Source organism: Myotis yumanensis, unplaced genomic scaffold, assembly GCF_028538775.1.
Source record: "Myotis yumanensis isolate MYYU_CA2020_CCGP unplaced genomic scaffold, mMyoYum1.0.hap1 SCAF_2, whole genome shotgun sequence".
Lineage (NCBI taxonomy): Eukaryota > Metazoa > Chordata > Mammalia > Chiroptera > Vespertilionidae > Myotis > Myotis yumanensis.
Window position 1 is genome coordinate 54,147,035 of NW_027223753.1, and position 14,040 is coordinate 54,161,074.

The 14,040-nt window shown below is 44.7% G+C and overlaps 1 protein-coding gene across 1 annotated transcript in view; it reads left to right on the forward strand.

Moving 5' to 3' along the window:
* Nucleotides 1-1,441: 1,441 nt before the first annotated feature.
* Nucleotides 1,442-14,040, forward strand: part of TNNI3K (TNNI3 interacting kinase) — a 296,569-nt gene continuing 283,970 nt past the window's right edge. Inside the window, exon 1 of the mRNA XM_070405387.1 lies at nt 1,442-1,528. The gene's annotated coding sequence lies outside the window, so the exon portion shown is untranslated. The remainder of the gene's footprint in view (nt 1,529-14,040) is intronic.

Sequence of the window (14,040 nt, forward strand, 5' to 3'; positions counted from 1 at the left end):
ATGGGGGCAGAGGAAGGGGACATAACACTCTTAACAATAAAGATTTTAAAAAATTTAAAAAATGAGAAGAACTAAGTTATTAAAGGAAAGACCTTTATAAATTCACTTGCAAAATACATTTTAAAATTCATTTAGTGCACGTGAAATAATTGAAACAATTACTAGTTACTTGTTTAATATTTTGTATCTCTAAAATTTTGTTTAGACAAAGCCAATTTCTATAGAAGTCGAGAAACAATTTTTATTGTTTGTACTTGGTAGAAGTGTATTATTAATATTACTTCTATTGAACTTTGTCAAAGGTTAATATACATTCTCCTTCCTTTAATATCAATGTGCTAAGCTCCATATAACATACTAATCTTCATGTTCTTCATGTTTCTGTTTGTTTATATTCACAGAAATTTCTATTTAGGTTTTGTAATATATTATGAGGGGCAAATTGCAGCAGTCTCTGGTGTGGAAGGACCAATATCTGTCCCTGACAGCTAGTTTCATAAGCCACAACCAAATTGCCACATATTCAAACTTATCAGTTTTGCTATAGTCCAGTAGAATGTAATTTGGTGTCAGGATAAAACCTGGAATAAACCCCTGAACAGGCAGCTCAGTTGGTTAGAGTGTCATTCTGATACACCAATGTGGAGGGTTCTGTTCTTGGTCAGGGTACATACAAGAATCAACCAATGAATGCATAAATAAGTGGAAAAACAAATGAATGTTTCTCTCTCTTCCTCTCTCTCCCTCTCTCTCTTCTCTCTTTTCCCTTTCTCTCCCCACCTCTTGCTCTAAAATCAATAAATAAAGTTTAAATTTGGAATAAAAGAATAAGAAGCTGCTGATTGCCCACTGCGTTGATATTTGCAAGAGGTGAAGGTAGAGGATGCCTGTGAATTAGTCACAATTATCATCCACCTGTAAGGCTGTTTGATTATTGACATTCGTGTCTAAGGATGTTCATCCCAAGGGCATTATTGCACATGCAAGTAACTGATTGAAACTAACAGACTTAATGTTTCCTTCTGGGCTGGTTTGAGCAAATAGTCTATCTTTTGAAGCCTCTGGGTATAGGAACCTAGTAGCCTTCCAAAGTATAAAATTCAAACAGAGCAATTTATCTCTGATTGCTGCAGACTGGTGCAATCCATCTACTGTCATTTCCCAGCTCTCTGTGCCAGAATTATATTCCTTCAATTGTGCTTCAATGCATCACAGAAACAATCTAAACTCTGTCTATATTCTTCGGGCACTGTTCTATGGTGTGTTACACAGATCAGCATGTTCAATCTCCAGCCTCCTTAAAGGCTGTTAAAATCTTTGCTACAACCAACTCTGTGGCTAAGTAATGTAAATGGATTTTTTTAATGTCTTTTCTTCACTAGTAACCATTCTTTTCTCTCTGCAGAACAATCAGATGGTTCAAGTTAGTTTTCATTATAAGAGAGCTTCATCCCATTGCTCTGAAAAGAATTAAAGCATTTACATCTTGAGGCAAAAAAATGTTTTAAAACACAACTCTGGAAATCAAGTAAGTATTCTTTTCATTTGCAGGTTGAGAAATGTTGCACTACTAAATGAAGTTTTACATGATTGGTTTCTTTCCTATTATTTTTAGCCTTGGGGTTTGAGAAAGTAAATTATATTCACCAATATGCTGTTCTTCAGAGAAGTTTTAAACATTTTTAATGAAATCTAGAACCAGAAAACTTTTAATATACAAAGAAATAATTATGATTATAACAAGTGGTCCAAGTGCAGATTTAAATGTATAGGCACACTGACGAGGTCATAAATTAACTTATAAAATCCACTACCTATATATCACTGAGATCAATTTTTAATGAAATTTAGTAAGAAAGATCATCACTCATTATAATTGCTTAAAGTTGATAGAGTTTCTAATTAACCATTATCCTCTCAAATTAAAAGCTGTGGGTAGAATCTAGCCTATGAGAAGGGAGATAGAAAGTGTAGCGTTTTAGAGAAATTCTTTTTTACTTTATACAACTGCAGATGTTTAAATGCAGAATAAATATTTGCCTTGAGTTCTCTAGAGAAGGAGCAGTTTACAAAATTATCTATGCTTCTGGTATCTGCAATCCATCTTTCTCCATATCTCTAGACTACAAATATGCTGCAATTTCCCAAAAGATAAAAATAAATAACAAGAAAAGCAAAACTTCTTTTAGCCATATTCTATCATCAGGATACAGTCTCTTTTATCTTTTATTTACAATGGTTTTGAAGGTTTCTTTACTAGTCATCATAATATATTCAACACTGAATTCTAGCTTTGTCTCTATACCTGCCTGCTTCATACCTCTCCCTCAGAGAAAAAAAATCCAATAGACATCTCTCTTGAGATAGATCTCATCTTCTACCTATCAATCCTAATGATCTTTTCATCTAGATAAATATCCCAATCATCCACCAAATTATTCAAGGCAAGAACATAGAAGTCATTCATGATATCTCACACACTTTCCATTCAGTTCTTCAAGTCAGTGCAATCTACACATTGAAACATAACCAAAATCTGCCCACTTCTCTCAACTTATTCAAGTTACCATTCGCCGCTATATAACATCTTTTTATGTGCAGTAATAACAAACTATCATCTAATTCTTATAATTGTGTGTGAGAGCAAATTTTCAGAGAAACTGCTAAGGAAAGATATTTTAACAGATTGGCATTAAGTTGTATTGAGGGAAAAGGAATATTGTGGCCATCTCAATACTGCGTCACTGATTTGATCTCTATCTCATTTTGCTTCCCTGAAGACTGCCTTTTAGGATGATGGTTCATGCTACTTTCTAACATGCTCCACTTCTTTTTCTGTGAAGTTTTGCTTGGTGATAAATAGTCTGCAGTCTCTTTACCACACACATTGTTGTTGGTTTTTTGTTTGTTTGTTTACCTTTTCTTTTTTTAGTATATCTAATCAGATGTCAGCAGGAATTTTGCCTCCCTTTTAGATACTGTACATGCAACATTAGCTCAACCTCCATTCTAAACCCCATGAATATTCAAAATGTTTCTCAAGTATCTGTGAATTACTGAACAGCATATAATATGTACACTTCCATCTCCAATACCTTTTCTTCCATTCCCTCTACAGCTCGGTTCAATCAGGCTTTAGCCTCCATTTCCAACCTCCACTCCAATGAACCTTTTCTCAGAATTCCCAGTGCTTTCTATTTTGACAAACCCAGTACTCTTTCTGGTTCTGATCTTTTAGTAGTATTTGTCTGGATCACTCCTTTGAAATGCATTTTCTATTTAGCTTCAAGAAAGTCCACACTGCTGGCTCTTTTCCCAACTCATTTGTCACTCTTTTCAAGTCACCTTAACTTGTTTCCCATCATCATTCTTACTTTATATCACCGGAAGGTCACAGGCCTTTTGGTTTAGCTTTCTCTATTCACATTTACTCCTTTGGAATATCATATGTTCTTATAGATCAATGTGGTATCAACTTTGCTACATTTCTAATTACCAAAGTATTCTCCAAAAAGTTAAAATATATATCTCCCATAAATTGTGAGCATGGATTAAAGTACCATTTAACCCATTAATGATTATATCAGTACAGTGATAAAGTTGGTTTTATATGATTCCAGATGTTAGAAGGAAGAAAATGTTTATACAATATTAGAAATAACTTTGTCCGATAGTAGAGTGGGTTGCCTTATGAGATAATAAAACTTCATAATACCAGAAGTGTTTGTGCAAAGTGACTGAAAGGCATTTACCAAGAGTTTTGCCAAGAAGTTCTTGTTTTAGGTAAGAGGTAGGGTTAGATAATGGCTACCGGTTGAGTTTCCTGGAAAGCAGAATCTGAGATGGAGTTTAAAGTGCAGTATATTTCTTAAGGAGTGCCCTTAGGATTAATAATTGTACAAGTGAAAGCTTTGGGGTTGGGCAGGGGTCACACAGAACGGACTCAAGGCTCAGTGTAATCAAAATGATATTTATTTGAGGCACCTGGGTACAGGTGGTCTGACTGGAGAGCCAGTGGTGAATTGGGGAGGGAGCAGGCTTTTTATGTGCTCAGGGAGAGCTACAGACGGGGCTTCGGTTTGACACACCTATCAGGATCATAGTTTTATGGCCTTGCCCTTTGTCCTTCTGCTGGCACCAGGCGTCCTTCCTTCGGAGGGCTGTACAGGAATTATGGTCTTCAGGCATTTCTGTAAAATAATCACTCAAGGGGAGCATGTTTGTGCAAGGCTTAGGCTTGTAGAATGAGCTTTCTTTAGTTAGCCCCTGCTAAGTTAGCTCTGTTTCTTGATTAACCCTTTCACAAGGAAGGGGACAGAAGCAGAATTGTGCAGACAGGAGAAATCAAGTTGTGCTGCAGGCCCGATGATAGCCTCCAGGAGGTGTGATTCTAGAATGGCATTTCAGTACTGTTTAGAGTTGGACCTGAGTGGCCACAAGTTATACCACATATTAATCATTATGGGATGTGGGCAACTTGGGGAGGAGTGTCTTGGGTGTTGTAGCGCTCTGTGGTTGAGACAATTTGTGAATAGGGCTGACAGATGAAAGCTCTTTACTGACAGCACTCCCAGTAGATGAGGTAATAAGCCCTTCATTGAAGAAAGATCTGGGTGTCACATCACAAAACCTATAAAGTCCAACCCAATCTGGGTGTCCACTACAAAAAACCTATAAAGTCCAACCCAATGCCAAGATTTTGTTTTATTATAACTATTTTAATAAAACATCGCATGTTCTAATTCAAGTAGAATTATGATGACTTCCAAACACAGCAATATTGTACATGGTTTAAATAGACTCAATCCATGATGAAACTGATAGGGGTCAGAAATAGAATATTGGGGACCAGCTATAATTGTAAGAAATATTAATCATGTTTTGTTAACTGTGATTGTTTTGTTCTGATTAAAGAAGGCACATTTTAACCTGGCTGGGAGTTACACATGGGACCTGGGAGCTCACCTGGAAATGAAGCCCATCCTTTCCATTAGGGAGCTGCCTATTATCATAGAAAGATTAACAACCTTGTTGCAGAAACCAGAGCTTCCAGCCCTTTGAAGACCCCCAGCCTTTGCATACCCACAGGCCTTTGCAAATCTCCAGTCTGCATTACCTGTTTGGCATACTCTTTTGCCTACTTCCCCATGTAATCTTTGTTCTTCTACCCAATATAAGCAGCTGGCTTATGGAGAGAGGCAGCACAGAATTTTGTGGATGGCCTGCTGCTCTCCCATACTGCTGGCAGAATAAATGATCATATATGATTCAACCCTGGCTTTGCTCAATTGGCTCAAGTAGTGACAGGCAGCACGGACCCACTGAGATTGTCCGGTTACAAAACTATACTTTAATAGATGTGTCAATCATGATTGGTAGAAGAGCATTTTTTTTATAATACTGTTCCATATCTACATGATAATCCCAAGTGCCAGATTTTACTTTTGACTAGTTGAGCAAGCGAAAATATTCATAAATTCACATGGAGCCAGATGGCTTCCCACTGAATATGCATTTGAAAGATTCCTGTACATTATTTATTTCAAGAGGTATGCAAAATGCACCATCATCATAGCAGGGACTCCTAAAAAGTTTGTTTTAGAAAGGAATCAAGGAATAACAAGTATCCAGTGCTAACTATACTTTGGGTTGAGCTTTGATTCCATGTGTATTTGTGAATTACTGAGCAAAATAAATATAGTTACTTCCCAGTAGTTTCTGAAATATCAGGAATCTACAATAAGGCAGTTTCAGCAATAACAGCTAGCATTTGGTAGAGAAGAGAGTTCAACTTTGCAAAAATGTTTTTTTTTAAATAATTTGCTTATGTCTTTTTTAACACTTAAAAAAGTTAGATTGATTTTAAAACTTTACTGTTTAATTCTATATTTTATGTTCTATTTAAACACATATTTCTGGGATTTGTTTTTGTTTAGGCATGAATAGCTACCTTTTATCTTTATAAGACTTTATCATCATCTGTGCTGAACTAAAAATTCAGTATGCAGGTGGCTTTTTTATTGATAACAAAATAACATCACATATGACACTATTATATCAAACTGATTTAAAGAACAAAAAGAATATGTGTTTTTTTAGACGTGTTTATGTAGTAGGCTATACTCCATAAACCTTTTTTTCAAGGCTCTTAGTAGAAAAATAATATCAGTAACAACCAAAATTTTTACATGAATGCATATGTTATAGTCCATAGTCAGGCATTCGTTAAAGTAATGAAATAATCTTCAAAGTTTTCCAGTAAATAAAAACAAAATATAATTCTCTAGTTAAGCATAGAGCTCAACATAGGGCAAAGTATAAACATGGAACAGCATTTGAGTGCAGTTCCAGGTCTACCATTAATTCACTGGGATTTGCACTAAAACCGAAGATACATGAACACCAAGGACCACAGGGCAATATGAGACTGTAATAGTTTGAAAAAACTTACCAGAGAGGCTTTTGGAAATTGAAATCTAGAAAAAACAAAATTTGTTCTAAATGGGTAAAAATGTGCTTCCCATTCAATTATGATATTTAGCAAATTTTATTGGGATTATTAAAGGAGCATTAAATAACATATACAATTCCTCTCTTTACCAGGACAAATATATTTCATAATCCATTTCTGCATTTCTAAAAAAAGTATTCTTTCTTTGATTTTTTTTAATTATAACTGATGAGGTAGATGTCTAACATTAAACACTATCTTTCTTTTATATATATACTAGAGGCCCAGTGCACGAAATTCATGCATGAGTAGGGTCCCTAGCAGCTGCCAGCTGCCGGCTGGGGCCTTCCTTCATTCTGTGCTGCCCCCTGGTGGTCAGCGCACATCATAGCGAGTGATCAAACTCCTGGTTGGTCGAACTCCCGAGGGGACACTTTGCATATTAGGCTTTTATATATATAGACTAGAGGCCCATTGCACAAAAATTTGTGCACTGGCAGGGTGGAGGGTGTCCCTCAGCCCCACTTGTGCCCTCTCTCAGTCTGGGACCCCTCGGAAGATAATGACCTGCTGGCTTAGGCCCACTCCTGGGTGGCAGAGGGCAGGCCCAATCCCTAGGTACAGCCCCTGGTCGGGCTCAGAGCAGGGCCGATTGGGGAGTTGGGGCGCCGCCCCCTGTCATGCACAGAGCAGGGTGGATTAGGAGGTTGCGATGCCACCCCCAGTCACGCTCAGGGTAGGGCCGATTGGGGGGTTGGGGTGCCGCCCGCTGTCACACTCAAGGCAAGGTCAATGGGGAGGTTGCAGCGCCACCCCCTGTCATGCACAGAGCAGGGCACATCAGGGGGGTTGGGGCTCCGTACTCTGTCATACACAGAGCAGGGCCGATCAGGGGGTGGGGGCGCCATCCCCATCACACTCAGGGCAGGGCCGATGGGGAGGTTGCGGCTCCACACCGTCACACACAGAGCAGGGCCCATGGGGGGTTGGGGAGCTCCCCCCTATCAGGCACAGAGCAGGGCTGATCAGGGGGTTGGGGCGCCTTCCCCTGTCACACACAGAGCCACAGGGCGATTAGGGGGTTTGGGCGCTGCCCCCTGTCACGCTGCTCCAGGGGCCAGGAGGCCTCGAGGCTCCACTTGACACAGGGGCAGTGAGGCCTCACTGCTCCGCTGATCCCGGTGCTGGGAGGCATATTACCCTTTTACTATATAGGATAGAGGCCTGGTGCACGGGTGGGGGCCGGCTGGTTTGCCCTGAAGGGTGTCCTAGATCAGGGTGGGGGTCCCGCTTGGGTGCTTGGCCAGCCTGGATGAGGGGATGATGGCTGTTTGCATCTGGTCACACCCCCTTCAGGGTGTGGGTCCCCACTGGGGTGCCTGGCCAATCTGGGTGAGGGGCTGAGGGCTGTTTTTAGGCTGGCGGGTGACTAAAGCTCCCAACCTCTCCTTTTTTTCCTTTTTCTTTTTTATTCTTGGATTTATTTACCTTCTATGGCTGTCACTGGAACTGAGAGCCAGTTTTAGCTCTGAGGCTCGGCTCCAGCTCTGAGACATCGGCTGCTGAAAGCAGGTATCTCGGTTTGTTTGGCTTCTATAATTGAAACACTGTTGCAACTCCAGCTTGGCCAGCTGGCTGAAAGCATGGGGTTTGTTTAGCTTCTATAATTGCAACATTGTTTCTTAGAGTGCAAACTCAGAGCCCAGCAGCGGTAGGCGGGGAATCTTGGCTTCCTCCTTCACTGGAGCAAGCAAGCCTCCTGTTCGCTTCAGCTGCCTGGCTGCCGGCGCCATCTTGGTCGGCAGTTAATTTGCATATCGGCCTGATTAGCCAATGGGAAGTGTGTCGGAGATACAGTTAATTACCATATTTGTCTATTATTAGATAGGACTAGAGGCCCGGTTCATGGATTCATGATCTGCGGTGGTCCCTCACTCTGGCCTGTGGGGATTGGGCCAAAACCAGCTCTCTGACATCCCCCGAGGAGTCCTGGACTCCAGCAGCAAGCTAACCTACAGGTTGGAGCATCTTCCCCCTGGTGGTCAGTGAACGTCATAGCTACCAGTTGAATGGTTGAATGGTCCAACAGTTGCTTAGGCTTTTATATGTATACTAGAGGCCCGGTGCACAAAAATTTGTGCACTCGGGGGGCGGGGGGCGGGGGTTACCCCAGCCCGGCCTGTGCCCTCTCGCAGTCTGGGACCCCTCGGGAGATAACGACCTGCTGGCTTAGGCCTGCTCCCGGGTGGCAGAGGGCAGGCCCAATCCTTAGGTGCAGCCCCTGGTCAGGCTCAGAGCAAGGCCGATTGGGGAATTGGGGCGCCGCCCCCTGTCATGCACAGAGCAGGGCGGATCAGGAGGTTGCGATGCCACCCTCAGTCACACTCAGGGTAGGGCCGATTGGGGGGTTGGGGCACCGCCCCCTGTCACACACAGAGCAGGGCCGATCAGGGGGTTGGTGCGCTGCACCCTGTCAAACACAGAGCTGCAGGGCAATCAGGGGATTGGGGAGCTCCCCCCTATCAGGCACAGAGCAGGGCTGATCAGGGGGTTGGGGCGCCGCCACTGTCACACTCAGGGCAGGGCCGATGGAGAGGTTATGGCTCTACCCTGTCACACACGGAGCAGGGCCCGTGGGGTGGGGGGTGTTGGGGTGCCGCACCCTGTCACACACAGAGCAGGGCCGATCAGGGGGTTGGTGCGCTGCACCCTGTCAAACACAGAGCCGCAGGGCAATCAGGGGATTGGGGAGCTCCTCCCTATCAGGCACAGAGCAGGGCTGATCAGGGGGTTGAAGAGCTCCCCTCTGTCACTCACAGAGCAGGGCCAATGGGGGGTTGGGGCACTGCCCCCTGTCACACACAGAGCAGGGCGGATCAGGGGGTTGGGGCACTGCACCCTGTCACACTCAGGGCAGGGCCAATGGGGAGGTTATGGCTATACCCTGTCACACACAGAGCAAGGCCCGTGGAGGGGGGTTGGGGCGCCACTCTCTATCACCCACAGAGCAGGGCTGATCAGGGGGTTGGGGTGCCACCACTGTCACACTCGGGGCAGGGCCGATGGAGAGGTTATGGCTCTACTCTGTCACACACAGAGCAGGGCCCGTGGGGGGGCGGGGGTTGGGGCGCTTCACCCTGTCACACACAGAGCAGGGCCGATCAGGGGGTTGGTGCGCTGCACCCTGTCAAACACAGAGCCGCAGGGCAATCAGGGGATTGGGAAGCTCCCCCCTATCAGGCACAGAGCAGGGCTGATCAGGGGGTTGGGGCACCTTCCCCTGTCACGAACAGAGCAGGGCGGATAGGGAAGTTGTGGCCCCGCCCCCTGTCACACACACAGCTGCAGGGCAATCAGGGGATTTGGGTGCTGCCCCCTGTCACGCTGATCCCGGTGCCGGGAGCCTCGCTGCTCCGCTGATCCCGGTGCTGGGAGGCATATTACCCTTTTACCATATAGAACAGAGGCCTGGTGCATGGGTGGGGGCCTGCTGGTTTGCCCTGAAGGGTGTCCTGGATCAGGGTGGGGGTCCCAAATGGGGGGCCTGGCCAGTCTGGGTGAGTGGCTGAGGGCTGTTTTCCGGCTGGCAGATGACTAAAAGCTCCCAACCGCTCCTGGTTTTCTTTTTTTTTTTTTATTCTGGGCCAGCTTTAGCTCTGAGGCCTCGCTGCTGAAAACATCGATACAATGTTGCGTTCCAGGGTTGACTGACAGCCGTTTTCTGGGGTTTTGTTTAGCTTCTTATTTGCAACATAGTACATAGTTGCTTAGAGTTGCAACTGAGAGTCGGACAAGTGAGGCGGGGAACGTTGGAGTCCGCAGCAAGCAAGCCTCATGTTCGCCTCCAGCTGCCTGGCTGCCAGCCGCCATCTTGGCTGACAGTTAATTTGCATACACTCACTGATTAGCCAATGAAAAGGGTAGCGGTGGTACACTAATTACCATGTTTCTCTTTTATTAGTGTAGATATAGACTAGAAACCCAATGCACAAAATTTGTGCGAGAGTAGGCCTTCCTTCCTCCAGCTTCCCTCCAGCACTGGGACCCGGGTTTCCCTCCAGCTGCCGGCACCCCGGACTTGGGCTTCCCTCACAGAGGGAGGCCCTGCCCACCCACTGCAGCCCACCAGTCAGTGGCCTGGGCATCCATCTTTGGGGCAATTGTGGAGCCCCAAGATTGATTGCCCTGCCAGCCAGTGGCCTAGGCTTCCCTCTGTGGGGTGATCATGGGGTGATGGCTGGGCCCCTGACCAATTGCATCACACCCATCTTGGCTGGCCTGGCTCCAGTGGGTGTCATAGCGTGGTCCCGATGGTCGGCTGGATGGTTGTCCGGATGGTCATTCCACTGTTTGGTTGTTCTGCTGTTTGGCCATTTGGTTGATTAACATATTATACTTTTATTCTATATATATATATATATATATATATATAGAGAGAGAGAGAGAGAGAGAGAGAGAGAGATTTCAGAGAGGAAGGGAGAGAAAGAAAGAGATAGAAACATCAGTGATGAGAGAGAATCACATTCCCGCACACACCTCACTGGGGATCAAGCCCACAACCCCAGGCATGTGCCCTGACCAGATATCGAATCATGACCTCCTGGTTCATAGGTTGACGCTCAACCAGAGAGCCAAGGTGGCGAGGCTAACCACTACTTTTGAAACCTCAATAGACTTAGAACCAACATTTTTATGATTCTATTTATAAAATAATGTCTTTGTTTAAACCACTAACTTTCCTCAGTATGTTTTTGCCATACTGTACCATGAATTCATATGTAATTTTCATATTCCTTTCAATGATAGAACACTGGCTTTTGTTACTTCCTAGGTGCTTCTTTCCTCCAATATGTATATTTTTGTTTGTTTTTCAGCTTTCCTAAGCTCTCTTGATTTGACTTTCTTTTTTTCTTGTGAAATTCTTACTCTCTTTCCTGTTCGTATTTCTACCATTGCAGACACTTAATTTTTCAGTCACTTAGCATTTATGACTTTGCTTAACTTAATCTCATCAATTATTAGTCTCAAGAAAAAAATTCAAGATGAAGTTTAAATTACTTTGGTCCCATCAGTTTTGTTTAATTTGTTTTACTGTGTAGACAATGATAGGGTTTTTAATGAACATCATCGTCATAATTTGTCTGAATCCTCTGAAGTGGTATAATGATTTAAAAATTGTGTCCAAGATCTCAGTTTATCATATGCTTGAGATTAAATAGTTATTTCTGTTCCCTTTAAGATTTTAAAAACTCACAAGTAGCAAGACCTATTTCAAGTCTGGTATATTAAAAAATCCCTCTGTTGCCAGCCCAATATAACCTTTTCCTCTTCTTAACTTATGTAGTATGTGGTTTTTACACCATATCTTTGACTCATCAAAAGCTACTTTGTTGGGTAAGTTGTATTTTCCAATATCATATCTACACTAATAATAGACAAATATGTAAATTGACCATACCTCCATGACACCTCACAACCAATCAGGAGGGAATATGCAAATTAGTGGGGCAAAGGTCGTGGTGGCCATGGAGCCAGCCAGAGCCAGAGCTGCCCTGGCCAGCCGTCAAAGGAGGGGCTGTGGGCGGCAGCCATAGAGCAGGATGGAGTGAGCAGGAGGCTTGGGTCATCCCCCGTGATGGAGAAAGCTTGGCTTTCTCTGACGCTAAAGGCGACCCAGCCTTCCTGCCACCCTGGCCGGCTGCTGAAGAGGCCTGTGGGCAGCGGCCATAGAGCTGACCTGAGTGCGCAGGAGGCTTGGGTCGCCCAGGCTGGCTGCCGAGGGAGGGGTCTGCAAACGGCCCTCAGCCCCTCACCCAGGCTGGCCATGCCACCACCGGGTGAGGGTACCTGCTGGGCGGTGTGCCCAGCCTGTAAACGGCCCTCAGCCTCTTACCCAGGCTGGCCACGCCCCCATGGGTTGAGGGTCCGCGCTGGGGGGCGTAACCAGCCTGCAAACAGCCATCAGCCCCTCACCCAGGCTAGCCAGGCACCCCAGCAGGTCCCCCACCATGAAGGGGGTGTGGCCAGCCTGAAAACAGCCTTCAGCTCCTCACCCAGGCTGGCCATGCCCCCCCCCGAGTGGGGACCCTCACCCGTGGGGGCGTTGCTGGCCTCCAAACTGCCCCTGCCCCTCTCCCAGGCCAGCACCCTCCCCAGTGGGGACCCCACCCCAATAGGGGCATGGCTGGGCAGCAAAACACCATAGGCCCCTTGCCCAGGCTGCCCTGCCTCCCAAGGGAACCCCCACCCTGATCCAGGACACCCTTCAGGGCAAACCAGCCGGCCCCCACCAATGCACCAGGCCTCTATCTATACTAATAAAAGGCTAATTTGCTAATTAGACTGGGAGACCTTCCAGGAGACCTTCCAGACATTCTTCTGGACAAAGCCATGGTGGCGGGGCCTAGGTAGAGGTGGTTAGGGGCCAAGAGGAGAGGGCAGTTGTGGGTGATCAGGCTGGTGGGGGGGTTATTGGGGGTGATCAGACCAGTGGAGGGGCAGTTGGGGGTGAGCAGGCCATCAGTGGGGGTCAGTTGGGGGCAATTAGGCTGGAAGGGAGGGCAGGTGGGGGTGAGCAGGCTGGAAGAAGGGGCAGTTGGGGGCGAACAGGCTGGCAGGCAGAGTGGTTAGGGGCAATCAGGCTGGCAGGCAGGTGAGGAACCAGCAGTCCTGGATTGTGAGAGGGATGTCTGACTGCTGGTTTAGGCCACAGGAATCAGGCCGAAACCGGCAATCAGACATCCCCCAAGGGGTCCTAGATTGGAGAGGGTGCAGGCCAGACTGAGGGACAGCCCCCCCCCCCCACCCGCCCCGTGCACGAATTTTGTGCACTGGGCCACTAGTTAAGTTATAAATTCTTTGCTGGCTAGGATCTCGCCTTTTACTTATGGAAGAGCTATATCCAAATAACTTTTGGAGTTTTGTTTAGCTTTTTCCTAATTCAAAGATTTAACTCTAGCAGATTCTGATTTAGTTGATCATGATTGAGTCCTAGTAATTGTATTTTTTAAAAGCTCCCTAAAAGTCTGATTTGTAAATTATTGCTAGAGCATCACATACTTTTTATAAATGACTAATGCAAATAATGGAAAATAATGCAAAAAAACCCATATGATAGAGATAAATTTTTAAATGGAAGATGAGGAAAATAAAGAAATTAAAAATTCTTTAAATAATCCTTCAATGGAATTTCAAATATTCCCATGTTTCCTCTGCAGAATTGGCAACAACTTCATCTATATTCACTTTACCTCTTTTCAAGACCTTAGCAATATTTCCCTTACTGAAGGGATTGATTCTATTCAATTCAATTGGTTCAATTCAATTCAGTTTGTTTCAGTTTAGTTGAATTCAATTCAATTCAATACAAAACAATTAAGTTTGCACATATATCTGCCAAGTACTATGCTAGGCTTTTGGGAATGCAAATATAAATAAGACAATTTCTCCTCTTAAGTTGCTCACAGCCTATCAGGAGAGACAAAAACATTAATTCTATCTTTGTATTAGGTGCTTTCATGGAAGTAGGTGTTGCATTCATATAGGCTTAACTTAGAGTAGGACTGGAGTATTATCCATTCGTTTTATTT